The sequence below is a fragment of the Phoca vitulina genome, unplaced genomic scaffold (genome assembly GCF_004348235.1).
Source record: "Phoca vitulina isolate PV1807 unplaced genomic scaffold, GSC_HSeal_1.0 scaffold14, whole genome shotgun sequence".
NCBI lineage: Eukaryota > Metazoa > Chordata > Mammalia > Carnivora > Phocidae > Phoca > Phoca vitulina.
Window position 1 is genome coordinate 19,682,380 of NW_022589717.1, and position 19,190 is coordinate 19,701,569.

The window sequence follows — 19,190 nt, forward strand, 5'->3', positions numbered from 1 at the left end:
GGAGGTGATACTGTCCTCACTGGACTGATGTGAGAATCAAATACGATAACAGACACAGCATTGGATTAAGGGCCCAAAGCAGCTGTTGATAAATGTTACTTTCTTCCTGTCCTTCATTGTTTTATTGTTTTCCACTACTTGTAGCAAGCAATTGGTGATTAGTTAGTCCTAAATAAGTATCTTTTTATTGACTGCGTAGGTGCTAATTTTCTTCCTCTCATCCCGTTAGATTCTACTCTGAACTTCCAAATGCCTCAAAATTTGAAACAAGGTAGAATCAATTTCTTATAAAGGAACTCACTACCTCTCTGCACCATCCCCTCTATAAAAAGGTATTTTCTCGGGTAGTTTGCCTAATACGGTACGCTGCTAAAGTGTAACATATACCTTTGCTGCAAGGCTATGAAACTAAATTGGCTCAGATTAGCACCAAAACACATAAAATGAGTTAGTGAACTGAGACCATGAAGAGCAATGTTCCCCTACCTCTCTGCTCTACACAGTTCCTTTCAAACACAATGATAATGAATAAAATCTTAAAGAGACTCACAAACTCAAAAATACTATAGAATTGTATCATTTCAAGGGAATATCAAAGGGGTTGCTTATTAAATTTTTCTTGTTTCTTATTCCACATCTTTTTGGATTCTAAAGCTCTTGTTTTCAGAGCTGGACTTCCCTCCTTCCCTAAATACCTTTACCTACCTAATACTACAAAGAAGAAAACAAAAGCAGGGCTGCAATTTCACTATCATTTGAAACTCAATTACTCAATTAAAGTCAATAAATATTTTTGAAGGCATTTTGGAAGAACTATGGTCAGCAAGGAGGTGGATAAAACAATGAGAAAAGAAGAGATGTTGTTCCTTAAAATAATGTTCCAAAGAGCAAAGAGACACAAATATCCAAGCAAGTACCACTCACAGCCGATCAAACCCAGTGCCACCATCAGAGGGCATGATCCAAATAGCTCCCAAAAAGAGATAGCACGTAACGGAGGGGGTTCCTGAATCTAGTACCTGCATCAGTCTCTTTCAGATACATCTCATTCAGTTCTCACAGCAACTACATGTGAAATGAAGTTACAAATTTGATCTAGAATTCAGATTTTCTGTCTTCTAACCCACTGTATTTCAGCATAGTTTCAGAAGTCAATGCTCTTTAAAACAACAACAATTAAAAAAAAAAAACCTCCTGTAAATCCTTTTATTATTGCTCAATGGCATCAATTTCCTCATTAAAATAATACTTATGAAAATCATCTCACCTGGTGGTCCAACTCAGTAGGTGAGCTCCATTATCTCCACAGTTGTATACTTCTTGTCATTTTATTTTCTAAACTTTCATTTACAGGGAATAGTAGATTAACAATTTCTGTCTTCAGTGAATTCCCATTTTCTTATGGAACATACACCATGCTTTCAATGAACCATACTGTTTTAGAATTGGCCCAAATCTAAATGAGTGGATCCTCCATGTGCTCATTTTAAATATCTGGCTTTAAAATTATCTGACAAGTGAAGCTAATTTTGTACATCCTGTATGTTAAGTGCTTTAAGGTACCTGCATGAATTATATTTCTAAAAAAAAAAAAAACCCTTGCCTTACATTTTCCATAATTAACTAGCATGAGGCTATGGTTAAGTAACAAGACTTAAAAGGATACTGTAAAGTTAATGAGTGGCACAGTTAATTATAGGAGTATAAAAATTGGAATCTGTGGCAACATACTGTAGGTTATAAACTTAATTTAATTTAGTTTTTCTCATTTACGTGCATTATTCCTTTGAAAGTCTACATGAAGGGCACGGGGACCTTCCTGTTACCCTAGCCTATCTGCTATTTTCATTGTACACTATTAGCTTCCTGTATTTTCAAACTAGCAAGACTTATTTTCAAAAGCAAGACTTATTTTCAATTAGAAAGCTAATAATTTTTCGGGGCGCCTGGGTGGCTCAGTCGTTAAGCGTCTGCCTTCGGCTCAGGTCATGATCCCAGGGTCCTGGGATCGAGTCCCACATTGGGCTCCCTGCTCAGCAGGAAGCCTGCTTCTCCCTCTCCCACTCCCCCTGCTTGTGTTCCTGCTCTCGCTATCTCTCTCTCTGTCAAATAAATAAATAAAATCTTTAAAAAAAAAAAAAAAAGCTAATATTTTTTTCAATCTTGAAAGTGATATATAGGATATTTGATTGATTAATTCTGAAATGCAAGATACAGGTAAAATCAATGCTAAAGAATGAGGGCAGAATTAAATCATAATTCTGGGGAAGATTTTAAAATTATCCATTAGAGAAAAAAAAACTATATGGGCAATGATAAAGTGCAAAGGGTCAAGTGTCATAACCAGCAATTGTCCCTGTTCCGAGAGAAAAGACCACAAGAGGAAATGCACAAGAGGAAATAACCTTAACTGAATGGGAAGAAATCAGAGAAGGAGACAAACCGTGAGAGACTATGGACCCTGGGAAACAAACTGAGGGTTACAGAAGGGGAGTGGGGGTGGGGGGATGGGGTAACCAGGTGATGGATATTCAGAAGGGCATGTGTGGTGATGAGCACTGGGTGTTATCCGCAACTAATGAATCGTTGAACATTACATCAAAGACTAATGATGCACTATATGTTGGCTAACTGAACATAATTTTAAAAAATTAAAAAATAAAAATTAAAAATTAAAAAGCTTAACTATAGCATGAAGAATTTCTGTCAGATTTCTAATATTCAGTCCATAAATGGATATCGACTAGATGCGGTAGAATTAAAAAAATAGGTTACAATCTCAATACTAGGTAGTGTTTGAGAGCCTTTCCACTTGCAATATCGTATCTGTTATGATAGTGAAACCACAGGAACTTCTTAATATGGCAATTCTTTCAGAATTGAAAAATCCTTTAAAAACACAACTAGAGGGGCGCCTGGGTGGCTCAGTTGTTAAGCATCTGCCTTTGGCTCAGGTCATGGTCCCAGGGTCCTGGGATCGAGTCCCACATCGGGCTCCCTGCTCAGCAGGAAGCCTGCTTCTCCCTCTCCCACTCCCCCCTGCTTGTGCTCCTTCTCTCTCCCTGTGTCTCTCTCTGTCAAATAAATAAATAAAATCTTTAAAAATAAATAAATAAAAATAAAAACACAACTAGATCTTCCTTTTATGCTCTGCTAGATTTTAAGGATAATTATTTAAAACAGGAATCTTTTAGCCCCATTCACCTATAATGTACTAGCTACTGACCAGGAAATAGTGAGGCTGTTACTTCCATCTGAAGTAATAGATGCTGGAAGTGTTCCCCTCCAAGCAGGAGACAGTCCAGTTGAAACCATTAGTGGATACACAGTTGGGGACAAGATATTAATAAATGGGGCCCAGTAAGTTCTGCCTTGGGCTCAAATCTTCCAGATGATCAGATGGGAATTGAGGTAAACTGTATTCTAAGACAGAGCCAACCAGAAAAGTGGGAGAGGTTAAACATAGCTCCATCCTTGTGCACCTGTGGTCAAGCTCTTAAAAACTCCCCTGCACAGTCCTGATGCTTCCTTGTTAGTGTCTCATTATTAAATAGCATCACATGTGTTATTTTTGGGGTATTCATAGTTATAATCTTCTGTGGCTTTGATGGCTAACTATCTACCAAAATTTGCTCTAAATCACAGCATGGTGTAGATTCTGGGAGGTAGCTGCCCAAACAGAGATACATTTCAGATCTGTCCATGTGATTCATTCCCACCGCAAAAATGTAAGAATGGATTGTGTCATCTCCAACCTGAAGCTCTGAAGAAGCAGATAAACCTGAGGTAGAGAACTCAGAGGCCCCAGGGGATGGTGGAATCAAAAGGTGAAAAGAGCCTGAGTTCCCCAAATAACCCCATGGAGGAAAACTGCCTACTAATCAGAAATATCCATATTGGACTCTTGCAGAAGTGAGAAGTAAAGAAAACTTGGTGTGTATTAATTGAGACAGCTAGAAGAACCCTATAACTCTAAACCCTAAAATAAAGTAAAAGAAAAATACGTAATTTTTTAAATTCCTGGTTATGGAAATATCAGATAAATGGTTATAACCCTAAAATAGATGGGATGGTCTCAAATCTGAAAAGTTATAATAATTGAAAGGCATTTCTTTCTCCAAAACATTTAATATTCTCAGTCAGAAATAAAATAAAATAAATAAATAATAAATTAAAGTTATTGGAATAGGTCGGGATCCCTTGTTAAAATAAATTATCAAGATGAAGGAAACATTCAATTTGGTAAGTGAGAAATTGAGATTAAAAACATAGGTGGGGGTGAGAGTGTGAGAAAAATACAAAGGATGATTGGTGTTTCTCTAGGTAAGACATACTCAAACAAGTTATTCCATCTCAACTTTATATGGTTAATATCTATCTTACTTGTTAAAATATCAAGTCAGATAAAAGATATGACAGCACTTGAAAAACTGTCAAGTACTTTAAAAAGTAAAGCAATATCATTGCTAATAAATTAATCAGAACAGTTCTGTAGACAGGATAATTAAATTATATTAATTTCATTTACCTTTCAGATTAGATTTGGAAGCTCAAGGAAATTTGTAATTACATATTTTAATACAGGAAATAGAAGTCTAGAAGTAAAATAAGAGTGAGGATTAAATGGGTGATTATTTATATTTAAGAATGGGCTAAATTGACATTTTAATACAAAGAATAGATCTTTTTAGAGAGTAAGAATATTGAGACAAATAGATTTTTTTTTCAATACTGGGAGAAGGTGGTTTTAAAACACAACCACTTAATTGTGTATTTTGCCAAAAATCTACCTGGGCACCTGGGTGGCTCAGTTGGTTAAGCGTTTGACTGCGGCTCAGGTCATGATTCCAGAGTCCTGCGATGGAGCCCTGCAGCATGGAGCCTGTCTCTTCTCCCACTCCCCCTGACTGTGCTCTCTCTCTCTATTTGTCAAGGAAATAAATAAAATCTTTAAAAAAAATCTATCCAATTTGGTGAACTAATTATATTTAATATGTCTTAAATAATTTATTATTCCACAAAGGAAAACTAATAAATTTGAAATTTGTATTCATTTACAAGTTGAAAGACTATTTTAATTGTTTTGATCTGTTTCTGAGAATTTCTATAGCTACTGTCACCATAGTTTTGAGATTTTCAGATAAAGCTATTAAAAACTTTTAGAAACCTTTCAGTGGGTGAAAATTTTCACTCTGATAAAATTAAAGCAAATGGAATATGGGAAGAAAGTGAAAGAGAAAAGGGATTTTTAAAAAATGTTTTCTTAAATGAACTAATTATCTTGGAAAAGTATTTCCAGGTAGTCCAAAAAAGTAACAAAGGACTAAAATGTATCAGAAAAATGGTTTAGTCATATGTGTTCTTTGAGGTAATGAGTGCAACTTGACTTTTCTTAGGGAAGTCAAGCACCTTAGTCTCTGGACTGATGACTTTAATTGTCTACCTGAGGGATCCACGAGGCTAATGTTTTGGTCTGAACAGGAAGGCATGAAAGGCCTCTGAATCTCTTTGCCAATTCTGCTGCCCCCTGCAGCCGCATCAGCTATGTCTCTTTTGGGCTTTGTGTTTACTATTCCACCAAGGTTTTACCCAATCCTGGGGTCATTCCTTCTTGGTCTAGATTAGGTTGTTGCCATCCAATACCTAGTACTGCGACATATACAAATGGAAATGCAAGGGTCCGGGGGGGTATATCAGACAGTGTCAAACACTGTAGAATGCCAAAATCAAGTTAATCCCTTTCGCTTAGAAACGTGAAACAGACAACAAATAACAGTAAAATAATAATAATCTGTTTTATACTTACTAATTGTAATTAGAAAGATTAAGTTTTAAGAATTTCTTTGAAGTAAAGCACTAATAGAAATGGGATGTAAATGTTTCAATTTACTAAAAGAAAACAAACAGTAGAGACTTAAGAGCAAAAAAGAAAAATGCAAGAAAGCATGCAAAACAGAAAACATGAACAAGAAAACTGAAGGAAGAAATTAAATCTTACTTTCTTGAATCAAAATCCTATATATCATATACCCTTTTCTCCTCAGAATTTTCAGTTCTAAGATTTCATTTTAAAGAAGTAGTGATTGATATGTCAATGATAGCTACAAGTTTATTCACTGTAGCTTTGTTTACTAATGCAAAAAATGGAAATAATATAAACAGCCAAAGGAACCAATTAAAAAATTATGATACAGATGGGTTAGCCTGGTGATGGGTATTAAAGAGGGCACGTACTGAATGGAGCACTGGGTGTTATACACAAACAATGAATCATGGAACTCTACATCAAAAACTAATGATGTAATGTACGGTGATTAACATAACATAATAAAATAAAAAATTATGATACAGTGATACAGTGAGATGCTATCTGCCATTAAAGATATTTCTATAAACTATATGAAATGATATGAGAGATTCAAAATATTTTCTTAAGTAATGAAGAACATTAAAAATATCAATCGATCTCATATTTAAGATACTTATTTTACTTAATAAATATATGCATGTGTATACATATATATATAAATTGAAAAGTGTACGTCAAAATATTAACAGGTGTGGGGAGGTTTACATAACTGATCCATAATTCCTAATTCCTAATTATTCTGCAAGATACACATTTTTACTTCTGCAATAAAAGAATAAAAATATATATGCAATCCCAGATTAGATTAAAGAAAATTTTAAAAAACCTATATACAAGAGATGTACCTAAAGAAAATGAATAATGAATAATGATTTACACTGTATGTTAACTAACTGGAATTTAAATAAAAACTTGGGGAAACAAAAGAAAATGAAAGAGTTTAAAAGTACAAAGATGAGGAAGAGTATTAAGGTAAATTAAAACAAAAAGTAATCAGAGATAAAAGCAACACTTGCACAAAAAAATCAAACGACTAGGAATAAAGCACAACATTCATAGTGATTTCCCTGGGAGATTCATTATAAGTAATTTAAAAAGAAAAGTTCATAGCATGTTTTCATATTTAATTATAAATTTATTGTCTTTATAATCAGAAAAAATATTTAAGACATAAAATATGTATCAGTTATAGAAACCAATCATTTTATGTTAACATTAAGATTGGAAGAGATAATCAATGAAGAAGTACCCCCAAATTAAGCTTTTCTTGTTTTTTAAAGTGAATTCAGTAGTATTCCTACTCACAATCTAGAAACATAGAGAATAAGATTTTAACAACAACACAATCAATCACGTGAATTTTCTTTTTCTAAAATTTTTGAGGTTGTTCTAAGATTCAACCCTTGTAAATAATTTTTTTTAACATGGGATTGATATTCTGTGTTTGTGTGTGTACGCAGGCCTGTGCTTACTTTCCTTGCTGCTGAACAGCTACAATTTATTAATGTCCAATGACATCACCAGCATTGGCCTCGGGAACAAAAGGGTAAAGATGAGCGCTATCTATCAACCTTTTAATTTGCTAAAACCCCTTAATGAGGACTAATAACCCTTAATATTCATTTGCTTGATAAACAAGCCATTTTATATGAATGGAAGGTCAACACAGCCTAAGGCTATTTTCATGCTGTTCTGTTAGATTTTAATGGCTGCAGGAGTTCAGTTGCTATAAATACACACACAAAATGCCCACCCATATATTTAAGCATGGACTTCATAAACAAAGGAAATCATTGAACATGACATGTTTGTCAACACCTATCTTCCTGAGCCTGGATCAATCTTTGTGTCTGGCACTTGAAAGCCTAAATTCTGGAGCTATGTTGACCGTATTGACAGCATAAATGGGATAGAACCACCACCAGATGGGGTCATCAGTAAGACTTCCAGCTTAAACGGTATAACTGGGGGCAGTTCTCAGTATCAGTGTGCCTGCTCAATCTTTCTCTATCCCTGCTACATTTGTCCAATCTTCATGCTTTGGTTTTTCCTCGTTTCCTGAAAGGTCCTCCAGTCTCTTTCTCCAGAGTCCTGACCCACTTGGCCAGGACTTTGATATCTATGTATTGGAAGCTACTTCCATCATCAGGCACTAATCATGATGCTGACGGAATCCGGCTCCACAAAGTGGAGACAGCCAAGCCCAATGACAGTAATACACTGAATTGTTTGAATATGGCCTCTACCTAGACATTAAAGAGGTCAGGAGTATAGGTTCTGGAATCAGATTATTAGGTCCCAGTTCTGTCTCAGGTGCTTACTAACTGTGTAAATAGGAATGAGCCATTTAACTTCTCTAAGTTTTGTCTCCTTCTGAGAAAATATCTCCAGGGGGGTTATTTTGGAAATTAAATGAGAACTCATGTAAAGAACCAGGCATATGGCTGGCACTTTATATGTCTAGGAACAGTCTACCCATGTATAGTGAAAAATATAAGGCCTTCAAGAACAAGAAAAGTGACAAGAGATCACAGGCCATTCTGGCCAAGAAGGAAATCTCAGAACAGATGATTGCATAGAAATAATTGGGTATAGGAGCACAGTTCAAGAACTAACTGCGGGGATTATGATTCAGGGTTAAATCTTTGTCATATAAAATATAAAAACTAGAAGCCTAGATATTTAGGCATAAAGTCAGTGGCAAGGAAAAAACCAGACTACCTTAATGTAAACTTACTTGAAAAGCTAATGTAAGCTTGAAATTTCACCCAACAAAAAAAGACAATTCTAGAGCTCTAGATGGGGATGAGAATGTAGATGTAGGTAAAAACACTAATGCTCTGGGGTTTGGAAGCAGGCTATATTGAAAGTCAGAGGGTCATTGCGACCACCTTTACTCTTGAGCCATATAAATCCATCCTAAGGACTGCTGACCCACCAATCTCCCTAAAGTGCAGCTATGATCATCGGCCAAGTTGTCTCTCAAAGCCCTTGAATGTATTACAAAATTACATATAATCTTTTCAGCATAACCTCACGGTATAATCCAACTTTCCTTTGCAGATTTTATCCCAATATATTCCTGCCTGTACCTAGTGCTCCAACAAAACAAACCCTGAAACATGCTGTGCATTTCCTGCCTCCATATTTTTGCTGTTACAATTTCTTCTTCCTGAAAACCCCCTGTACTTTGTAAATCTGTCGCAACTCTACCCATCCTTCAAGGCCTGCCTCAAATGCAGTCTCATTGTATGATGCTGCAACTTGAATTGGGTAGAACATATGGGTCTGGAAAACAAGGGTAAATATATGTGTTGTCCTACTTACTATCATTGCCAGTGATACTGGGAAATTTGTGCTTCTCATCCTCATTACTTTAGGTTCTGGGCACCTGGGTACCTCAGTCAGGTAAGTGTCTGCCTTCGGCTCAGGTCATGATCCTGGAGTCCCAGGATCTAGTCCCACATTGGGCTCCCTGCTCAGCGGGGAGTCTGCTTTTTCCTCTGAGTCTCCCCTCTCTTATGCTCTCTCTCACTCTCTCTCTCTCTCAAATAAAAAATAAAATCTTAAAGAAAAAAACAAAACAAATTTTAGGTTCTGAGGGTTAAGAAGTCTTAATTCCCAAAGAGTAACACTTCTAACAGGGGACACAATAAAACCCCATTGAACCATTTAAAAGTTCTATTTTATGGAGATATAATTTACATACTATAAAATTTACCCTTGTCAGTGTATAATTCTATGAGTTTTGTCAGATGCATATAATCAAGGTGCCACCACCAAATCAATATAGAGAATAATTCTATTACTCTAAAATATTTCCTTAAAATATGTTAGCTAACTGGAATGAAAATTAAAATTTAAAAAGAAAAAAAAGTTTCCTCATGCTGCTTTGCAGTCAACTCTTACCTATTTCTCAATGTCTAGCAATGACTGATATGTTTTCTGTCCTTATAGTTTTGCCTTTTCCAGAATGGAATCATGCAGTATGTAACCTTTTGAGTCTGGCTTCTTTCACTTAGTATAATTTATGTTGTTGCATATATCAGTAGTTCATTCCTTTATATTGCTTAGTAGTATTCCATTGTATGAATGTACCACAGTTTATTAATTAGCCATTTGAAGGACATTTGCATAGTTTTTTGACTATTATGAATAAAGCTCCTACAAACATTCACATACAAGTTTCTGTGTACTTATGTAGGCACATAAGTTTTCATTTCTCTTGAGCATATACATAGGAGATGTATTATTGAATCATATGGTAAGCGTATGTTGACCTCAATAAGAAACTTCCAAACTGTTTTTGAAAGTGGCTGTTCCATATGCCTACCAGCAACATTTGAGACTTCTGGATATTCTGGATCCTTACCAGTTCTTGGTATAGGTATGGTCTTTTATTGTCCTTTTTTTTTTCTTTTTTTTTCTAATTTTAGACATTCTAATATGTCACTGTGGCTTTAATTTGCTTTTCCATAATGACTAATAATACTGACCATCTTTTCATGTACTTAATTTTCATCTGTTTATCTCCTTTGGCAAAGTATCTCTTCAATTATTTTGCTTTGTATTGGGTTGTTTGTTTTCTTATTGAGTTTTGAGAGTTCTTTATATATTCTAGAATACAAACCCTATACCAGATACGTGTTTTGCAAATATTTTCTTCTCATTTGTGGCCTGGCCTGTCTTTTCATTTTCTTAACAATGTCTTTTGAAGAGCAGAAAATTCTAATTTTGATAGTCTAATTTATAATTTTTCTATGGATCATGCTTTTGGTATCATATCTAAGTAACCTTTGTACTAAAGGTCACAAAGACTTTTTCCCATGTATTCTTCTAGAAGTTTAGGTTTTACATGTAGAGCTATGATTCATATAGAGTTAATTTTTGTATATTGTGCATGGTATGAGTTGAAGTTCATTTTTTCTTTTTGCATATGGACACCTAATTTTTCCAGTATCACTTGTTGAAAAGACTACCTTTCTCTAGTGAATTAGTTTTATAACTTTGTCAAAATCACTTGATTATGTATGTATAAACCTATTTCTAAAGTTCCCAGTCATTCCCATTCATCTATATATTTACCTTTTTCTAGTACCACACTCTCTGGATTACTGTACTTTTATATTTTTTACGAAGTCTCGAAATTAGATGGTGTGAGTCCTCCACCTTTGCCTATCTTTTAAAAATATTTCAGCTATTCTAGTTCCTTCACCTTTCCAAATTTTAAAATCAACTTGCCAATTTCTATTTTAAAAAATCACTCATATTGAGATTGCATTGAATTTACTCTGATTCTTAAAGTAGTTTGGAGAGAGTCCTATTGAATATTGACCTATAAATTCTGCCCATCACTCTGGGCTCTTCATGTCAAAATACTAGTAGACAAGGGAAGAGTTATACTTCCGAGAGTGTAGTTGACTCTGATTGTCATGAGGAGGTAAGGATGCTGCTACTCAGTGGGGACATAAAATAATACAATTGCAATCTGATGATGACTTGGGCATTTCTTTGTATTCTTTTACCCAATGTCAATGGTAAATTGGCAAGTGTGATGTTGGACCTTAGCCTGAGATGGGCAAGGGAATCAGGAGCTTGGACCCCTCGGGGATTTGGATCAGTTCACTAGGTAAGCCATCAATACCAGTAGAGGTTCCAGCCAAGGGTGAATGTAATCTAGAATGAGTACAAGCTGATGGAGTATTAGCTGCAGCAGGAGCAGGACTGAAGTTGGTCATATTAACTTTCTTCTTTTGTGTTTCCCCAGGAAAAGAAACCAACCACAATCCAGAAAGAGCTGTTCCTAGATGAGGAGAGTTACTATATAAAGCAAGTGAATCTGGGTGGAGCCAGCACTTAGATAACCTGTCAGGACCCAGGAACTCATTTCCCTTGCTGCCAAGAGTATTGGCTGTTAATAGCTCATAGCTGAGTCTCTGAGCATGGCCCAGATGGCAGACAGAAACTGTCTCCCTAGGTTACACTTCTATCCAGGAAAAGACTGCATCCAATGACTGGGCCCCACATCCTGCCCTAATTTGGGGCCATGTCCAAGGCTCCCCGTAGAGTTATCTGAGGCCTCCCTATATTGCAATTACATTCTGTTCATCTCCCTTTGCTCACCTTTCTTCCAATTTCTTACAAGGGTTATTTGCAATAGTACTTTCCAGATAACCTTCCTACCCACCCCATCCCCCAAGTGTAAACCTGCTCATAATCTGGATGTTGGATAATCTGTCCTAAGACACACCTGCATGTACTCCATCTCTAGAGCTCCCCTTTGAGTAAGTGGGAGGTGCAGTCTAGGCCAATGTGGTCTTCAAGCTTTCTCAGGTGTTTATGATGTGTGCTCCTTCTTGGGAACCACTGGCATTATGAATTGAGTTTACGGATAGTGTTTTGATCCAATTCTGGTACTAAGTTTTTAAGAAAAAAAAAAGATACATATGCCTATTAAAGCTTAGAGTATATGGGGAAAGACTCTTGCCATGTTGAGATCAATTAATAATGAAATATGAATTGACCCTTTCAGGAGAAACAGAAATATAAAGGCAGACCATCATGGCCTTATTTATTAGAAGACTGTGCTGATGGTCTGTTGAATTAAACCCACAAGGCCTGCTGACTGGCCATTTGGAATATAATAGGAAGTGAGTCACCCAGAGGGGTCAACCATATCAGAACTCCTCTAGTCCTGCAACATTTCTGGTTCCTGCCAGTTAATAAAAATAATCTTGTTTTGCTAGAAGTATTTAATTCTAAGTATCTGATAGTGTCCAAAATAATTGTAAAAATTTAAGTTCTTTTCAGGAAGGCATTTTTTAGATGGTATGGACTCTATCATCACCATATGTTTCTCATTAGGCAGACTGACTTTGTGTGTGATCTTGGGGAAAAAAATGTACATCCCTAGGCTTCGTTTCCTTTTTTTTTTTTTTCAATTTAGATGTTGAGATAGCTATTCCTTAGGTTTCTTCTGACTCTAAAAGATGTTGATTCTATGATGTGCTACTCCAAAAAAGAAGACTAAGTATAAAAGAGATCTGACACTCAACATAAAAAAGATATAGAAAAGGTTGGCTAAAGGAAAATTGTATATATCACACATCCATTCACAAGATAAAATTTTAATGTATATTTTGAATCAGAGAGAATGTTAGAAAGCCTGTCCTCAAATGAGCTTATTTTAAACATGAGTAACTGACCTGAAGTTAGAGCAACATTCAGTAAGTTGAACATCTCATGCACTCAAACATTTATTTCCTTTAGCTGTGCAATGAAGAATTGTATAAAACACTCCAGAGACATCTTCCCAAGAGACATTAATTTATCTTTTCTAATCCCTAAAAATTCCTTCTAATGGTAAGGCTGAGGGAATTACTCTATTGTTCTAAGGGGGGGAAAAAAAAGGAAAGTTTAAGAAAAAATGTACTTCCTTACTTGTAAAAACAGATTTCCTTTCCATCTACTTCAAGTTATTTTTAGTTCTCAAAATGTCACTGAAACAATCAGATATCCAGATCCCTAGATCTGCAGTGTTTCAGAGACAGCCACTGCGGTGGACTGGAAGTGGGGAAGAGCTTTTATCTGCTTTATATACTATTAATATATTATACCTCTGAATATAATTTCTTTGGAAGACAGGGTCCTGCTGCTTTAGCAAGTCAGGAAAACATCTATCTAAAATTCAAAGGCTTGACAAGACACTTAATATACTTTCTTTAAAGCAGGGATCTTAATGGGATCAGCAGAGTCCCCTAAAAGTTTCTTGGAAACTAAAATGGCATTGAAAATTGCAGGGCTATTTTTTGTCCTCTGGTAAAGTCCTGCATGAGTATTTACCTACAGCAAGACATATCATTTTATAGTAACTTAATCTTCTTTTTTTTTTTAAAGATTTATTTATTTATTTTAGAGAAACAGCAAGAGAGAGGACAGAGGCAGAGGGAGAGAGAAACTTTAGCAGACTCTGCACTGAGCGCAGAGCCCAATGCAGGGCTCGATCTTATGACCCCAAGACCATGAACTGAGCTGAAATCAAGAGTCTGATGCTCAACCGACTGTGCCACCCAGGAGTCCCTAACTTAATCTTCTTTTTATTTCTCCATTCCTAACGTTAGATTTATTTTTTTAAATTATGTATGTAGGTAGGTTGCATGATATCTCTGAATTTTATTTCAGGATAGTAAAGCAGGTATTCCAAAATAATATTTATAGAAAGGTTGAGAAGCACTAATTAAAATAAAATCATTATAGGAGCTGTGTGTCATTGGTGTGTGGTTAACGGAAGCAATTTATTCTCTGGCACCATCAGCACCTCAAACCCATATAGAGGTTTGAGTTCTAGAAGATGAAGAGTTGACAAGACCTCATCTAGCAGAAAACACTATTCTATGGGAGAACCCTTAAGATTCTGTATATAGGAATCAATCCTTACCCAGAAAACATTAATGATCACCCTCACTATACGAAGAGAACATTCTCCTTAACACAGGCAGAGGGCGGTAAGAGCTGGACACCTTTTAACAGCATTCACCGTGTCAACACATTTTTTTAAAAACGGATACACCAGGTGATGGGTATTAAGGAGAGCACGTATTGGGATGAGCACTGGGTAGTATATGCAACTAATGAATTGTTGAACACACTACAACAGAAACTTGTGATGTACTGTATGTTGGCTAACTGAACATAATGAAAAAAAAAATGGATACACCAGGATCTTATTTAGACATTGGAGACTTGAATGGTTAAATTTAGAAATGGATGACAACTTTTAGTGAAGATGTAATGTCTCTTCTATCTGTTCCATTTTCTTTTCAGCCATGGACAAGCTGGCTGGTTTTAGCTAAGCCTTACTCTTCATCCACTTTGAGTTCTGATTTGGAACCATAACATCACAGTGCATAAATCTAATTACAGGTCTTAGTTGGTGAATTCAAACTAGGCTTGATTATTTTTAGACTAATTTTAAAATGGCACTTTAACATAAAATATTAAAACTTCACATATTCCTATTAATTTGATTTTCTCACTTTGTGCCAGGAACCCCAGCCAAGAAACCAACAGGAAGGCAAATCAAAATATTTTTTTGCAGCTACACTGCATTCCAAGATTACCTCCTCCATGCCAAATCCTATTGTCCATTCTTACCTATCACATCCCCCAAGGGAAACACTTCAACGAACATGATCATTTGTTTTAGGTTTGCTTCCAAATTAAAAAGGCATTTAGTTTCCCCTGTAAAGTAACTATTGCCAAACAACCTGAATCTTTATTTATAGCTGGCTATTCATTTCTAAATAACCATGAAAAAGAAAAAGAAAATCATAGAATCAAAAGACGCTTGCTTGACATGAAACAGTTTCCAGCAAATGCATAATTTAAGCCTTTTTATTTAATGAGTTACCTGCAAGCTAGTTGGAAATTGAAGTCTCTCTCTCTTTGTCTCTCTCAATTTCTCTCTCTCCTCCCTCCCCCCTTCACACACACACACACACACACACACACACACACACACAGCGCACCTTTGCATTAATTATTTTTAGTAGAGAAGTGCTAGTTCACCAAACACAGTTCTAGAACTGGACTACCACTACCAAAAATGTCCTTTCAACTGTCCTCCTATTTCCACTTCCCAGACATCTCATTTGGGTTTTAGGCTTAGGACTTGGGAGAGGTTCTGAAACTATGAGGGCAAACTAGAGCTGACCAAGGTGGCTACAGTTCTCTTCCCCAACTCAAGGCACATTTTAAGACTCCAGTTACTGTCACACCACTAGGGATGCTTTGACATACACCCACAACCCAGAGGTAAGCCTGAAACTCTTCACAGCCATTCACAAGAGTCAGAAAATCCAAGTATCATTTACTGTTTAGTAAATTCTCTTGAACAAATCTCTTCTCAGAAGCCAAAGGGAATAATCCTGAACAGCACCAAAGCTATACATTTATGTGGAGAGGCTGCTAGGCTGACTGAGTTTTTATTTAATTCTCTACACAATGTATGTAATTATACTGTTGCATCAGGTTGCATGCATAAAATCCTACTTTCCTATAGTTTTACTCAGTTTATGCTAGAATTGACTGTAATTACATGGTGCTTTAGACCACGTGTATGTTAGCATCAGTTTTTCTAAACTCTGTACAGTCTTTTAATGAGCCATGGATCTGAAGTCAATATCCTTTCCTAGCACAGGCATTATATCCCTATTATGATAAAAAGAAGAGAAACACCCTGTTCAGGGCAACTGATGCCACTTAACCTGAAGATGCCAGACTGACTGCCTTAAACACGGAATAGTCTACCGAACCAGACCAGATTTTATGAATTCTAAGTGCAATTTAATACTGAGATAAAAGGCATTGCAAGCAAGTGTGGCTGTTTCTCCTCCTCTGTTATGGATGCTAATTAATTAGCTGCCCTTGACTAACTGGGGAAAGCTGAAGAAAAAACAGATTAAATAGGCAGGAAAGGTCAGGTGTCTAAAGCTTAAAATGAAAGAGTACATTTAAAAGTGTCATTAATTTTGGCATTAAAGCAGACATGTGGATAATAGAAGTCAAAAAAAAAAAAGAGAAAAAAATAAAGGAGAAAGAAGAAAAGAAAAAATGAAAGGCTTTTCAAGGAGGTGGATGTCTGCATAAGCCAAGGAAATGAAGGCTGTTAATGATAAAGGGAGAAAAAAAAAAAAACCACAATAGGGGAAGATTTATAGCAGAAAGCAAAGACAGTCAATTTGTTCTAATGTCATTTTTAATCTGCCTTGAAATTTCTTAAAATTTAACATAACAAATTGTATTGTATGGCATTTCAGTGCTCCATGTACATTCAATCTTAATAAATACGGCTGGCAGATATTGCTGTCTATGCTGTACAATATTTCATCATGTATAATTATCCCAAATCCATGTAGAAACAACTCAAAAGTTCAGTCATAAAGAGCACTATCTTTTCTGCCCAATGTGCAATTTAGTCTTAATGTATACCTTTGGGAGGTTTTGTATCCTCCATTGTTCTAGTGCTCTCTGAGTTTTAGCCTCATCCTTGAAGCAATATCTCTAGTAAAATTATTTCATCTTCTTCTGACATTTGAAAACAAATGTTCTAATGATGTGGAAAATGATTTTACAAGAAGTTAAATATTCTATCAATTTCCACAACTTCTCTAGTTTTTTGACACATTTTTTTCTCCAGATAGAGTATTTAATGGAATTCCTTGACAGGAGTCTCTCTTTCATTCCCTCTCTCCCTCCCTCTCGCGCTCTCTCTCTCTCTCTTCCTTGTAGCTATAAAATAATACTTACCCAATTTAACCTTAACAAGGATTGAGAAAAAGAGACAAAAAACAAAAGTAACATCTTAAAAATCTGAAGTATTATAGTATCTTTTTGAAGTTTCTATCATTAATGTCAATAAAATAATAAACACTAGAAAAGGAACAATATTTCTACAATACATATAAAATATAAAATGATCTTTAAAAATTATTAAATTATGTCACTGATAAAATAATTGTAATATTCTATATTTCATTAAAATATCATCACTAGGAGCGTCTGGTTGGCTCAGTCGGTTAAGCGTCCGACTCTTGATTTTGGCTCAGGTCATGATCTCAGAGTTGTGAGACCGAGCCCCACTCCACAGCATGGAGCCCACTTAAGATCTCTCTCTCCTTCTCCCTCTGTCCCTAGTGCCTTGCTCTCTCTCGCTCTCTCTCTCAAAAAAAAAAAAAAAAGGAAAAAAAAATCATCACTAATTCACCCAATGAGATGGCCTGCAGAGCAGACTCATAGGAAAAACTTGAGAAGTCAGATAATTGGGTTATTACACTGATACTTTCCTGTACATCACTGTTACAGAATAACTTCCTCATCTAACTAACCAGGATTCAGGGCTAGATGAAAAGAAAACTTTGCAATAATTTACAGGATAAAATCAGCAATTTATTTTATTGGATATAATAAAGTTACATTAAACAAGATAAATAATGCAGCTTAATTAATAAAATGAATACTAATTTTATATTATAAGAGGTCAACAGATTCAGTATTTTAAATTATCTTAATGTACAAAGGTGTACAAATTATTTTCATCTACTCTATCACAAATTCATTCAGACAAAATAATCAACTAGCCTTACCATGGAGTAACTATTACGTAGGCAAAAAACAAGAGCTGGAAGATGAAGTAAACTCTTAACATATAGAAATGGTACACCAACACATACTGAAACATTGCCTTCATGCAATGCATGAAAACTTAAGGAAGTATATGTTATGATAATTTTATGGTATGGCAATTTTTAGTTGAAAAGAAAACAACCACACTTACAAGGTTGCCTCATAATTTTGTGTACATGTTAAATATTTAATGTTTATTTTAGAACAAAATGTATTACCTTGCTTCTATATGAAGTCTAAGTTCAGAAGCACTAATTTTTCTGTATATTTATCCAATACAATATTGATTTTTCCTCCCAATAGCACCTAGTATTTGTTGTGCAAAAAAATGGCAATAAATAGTTGTGAGATGAATTAAATTGTATGCATAGATATCTCTGTTAAGAAAATGTCAATAACCTGTATTTCCTAGAGCTGTTCCAACCCACCACCTAGTTTCATAAATCAGTGAAGAGACGTCAAACTCTAGCTGTTCACCAATCCAAGGCAGAAGTTTCAAGATAAACTCAGGTTCATCAACATTCAATCAATAGTTCATTACTCAATATGTCTACTCTTCTCAGGGACAAAAGGAAGTGTGACTATCAATACTTTTCGGGTTGTCCTCACATTTTTATTGAAATTATTTTGAAGCTGATTTAAGATAAAAATTTAATTTTGTACTCTTATGATTATTATTTAAATATTTACAGAGGTCTTGAATGAAAACACCAAAAAATTAACAATAAATTTGTGCATTTAGTATAAGAATAATTTTTCTGTAAGACTGAATCCAGAGCATTGGAGGTTGGGATATCGTGAGGTTTAGCACAGCACAATCCAAATAAATAACTTCTTACTAATTTATCACTAATGTGCTACATCTGATTAAATAAAACATAGGTAACTTCTATAAAAATAGTGATGGCTCACTCACTGATAGTCTTTGGCTTCCATGTCAGGTCCCATACCTAATATTAAGGCGGTTACTATAGTTCTAACATATATTGCACAGTTATAAATATATAATCTCCACTCTGTCCTTATGTTGTGTGCTGTTTCATGGCTATGAGAATTTTAAGATCATTTAAAGCTCATTAGAAGCACTTTTTAGAAGATGAGTTAGAGACAAATAGGAAATTAAAAAGCCAATATAAAA

General features: G+C 35.3%; 1 protein-coding gene across 7 annotated transcripts in view; it reads right to left on the reverse strand.

Moving 5' to 3' along the window:
* The window catches only part of INPP4B (inositol polyphosphate-4-phosphatase type II B), a 797,414-nt gene that overhangs the window by 598,147 nt on the left and 180,077 nt on the right, over positions 1-19,190 (reverse strand). The window lies entirely within an intron of this gene.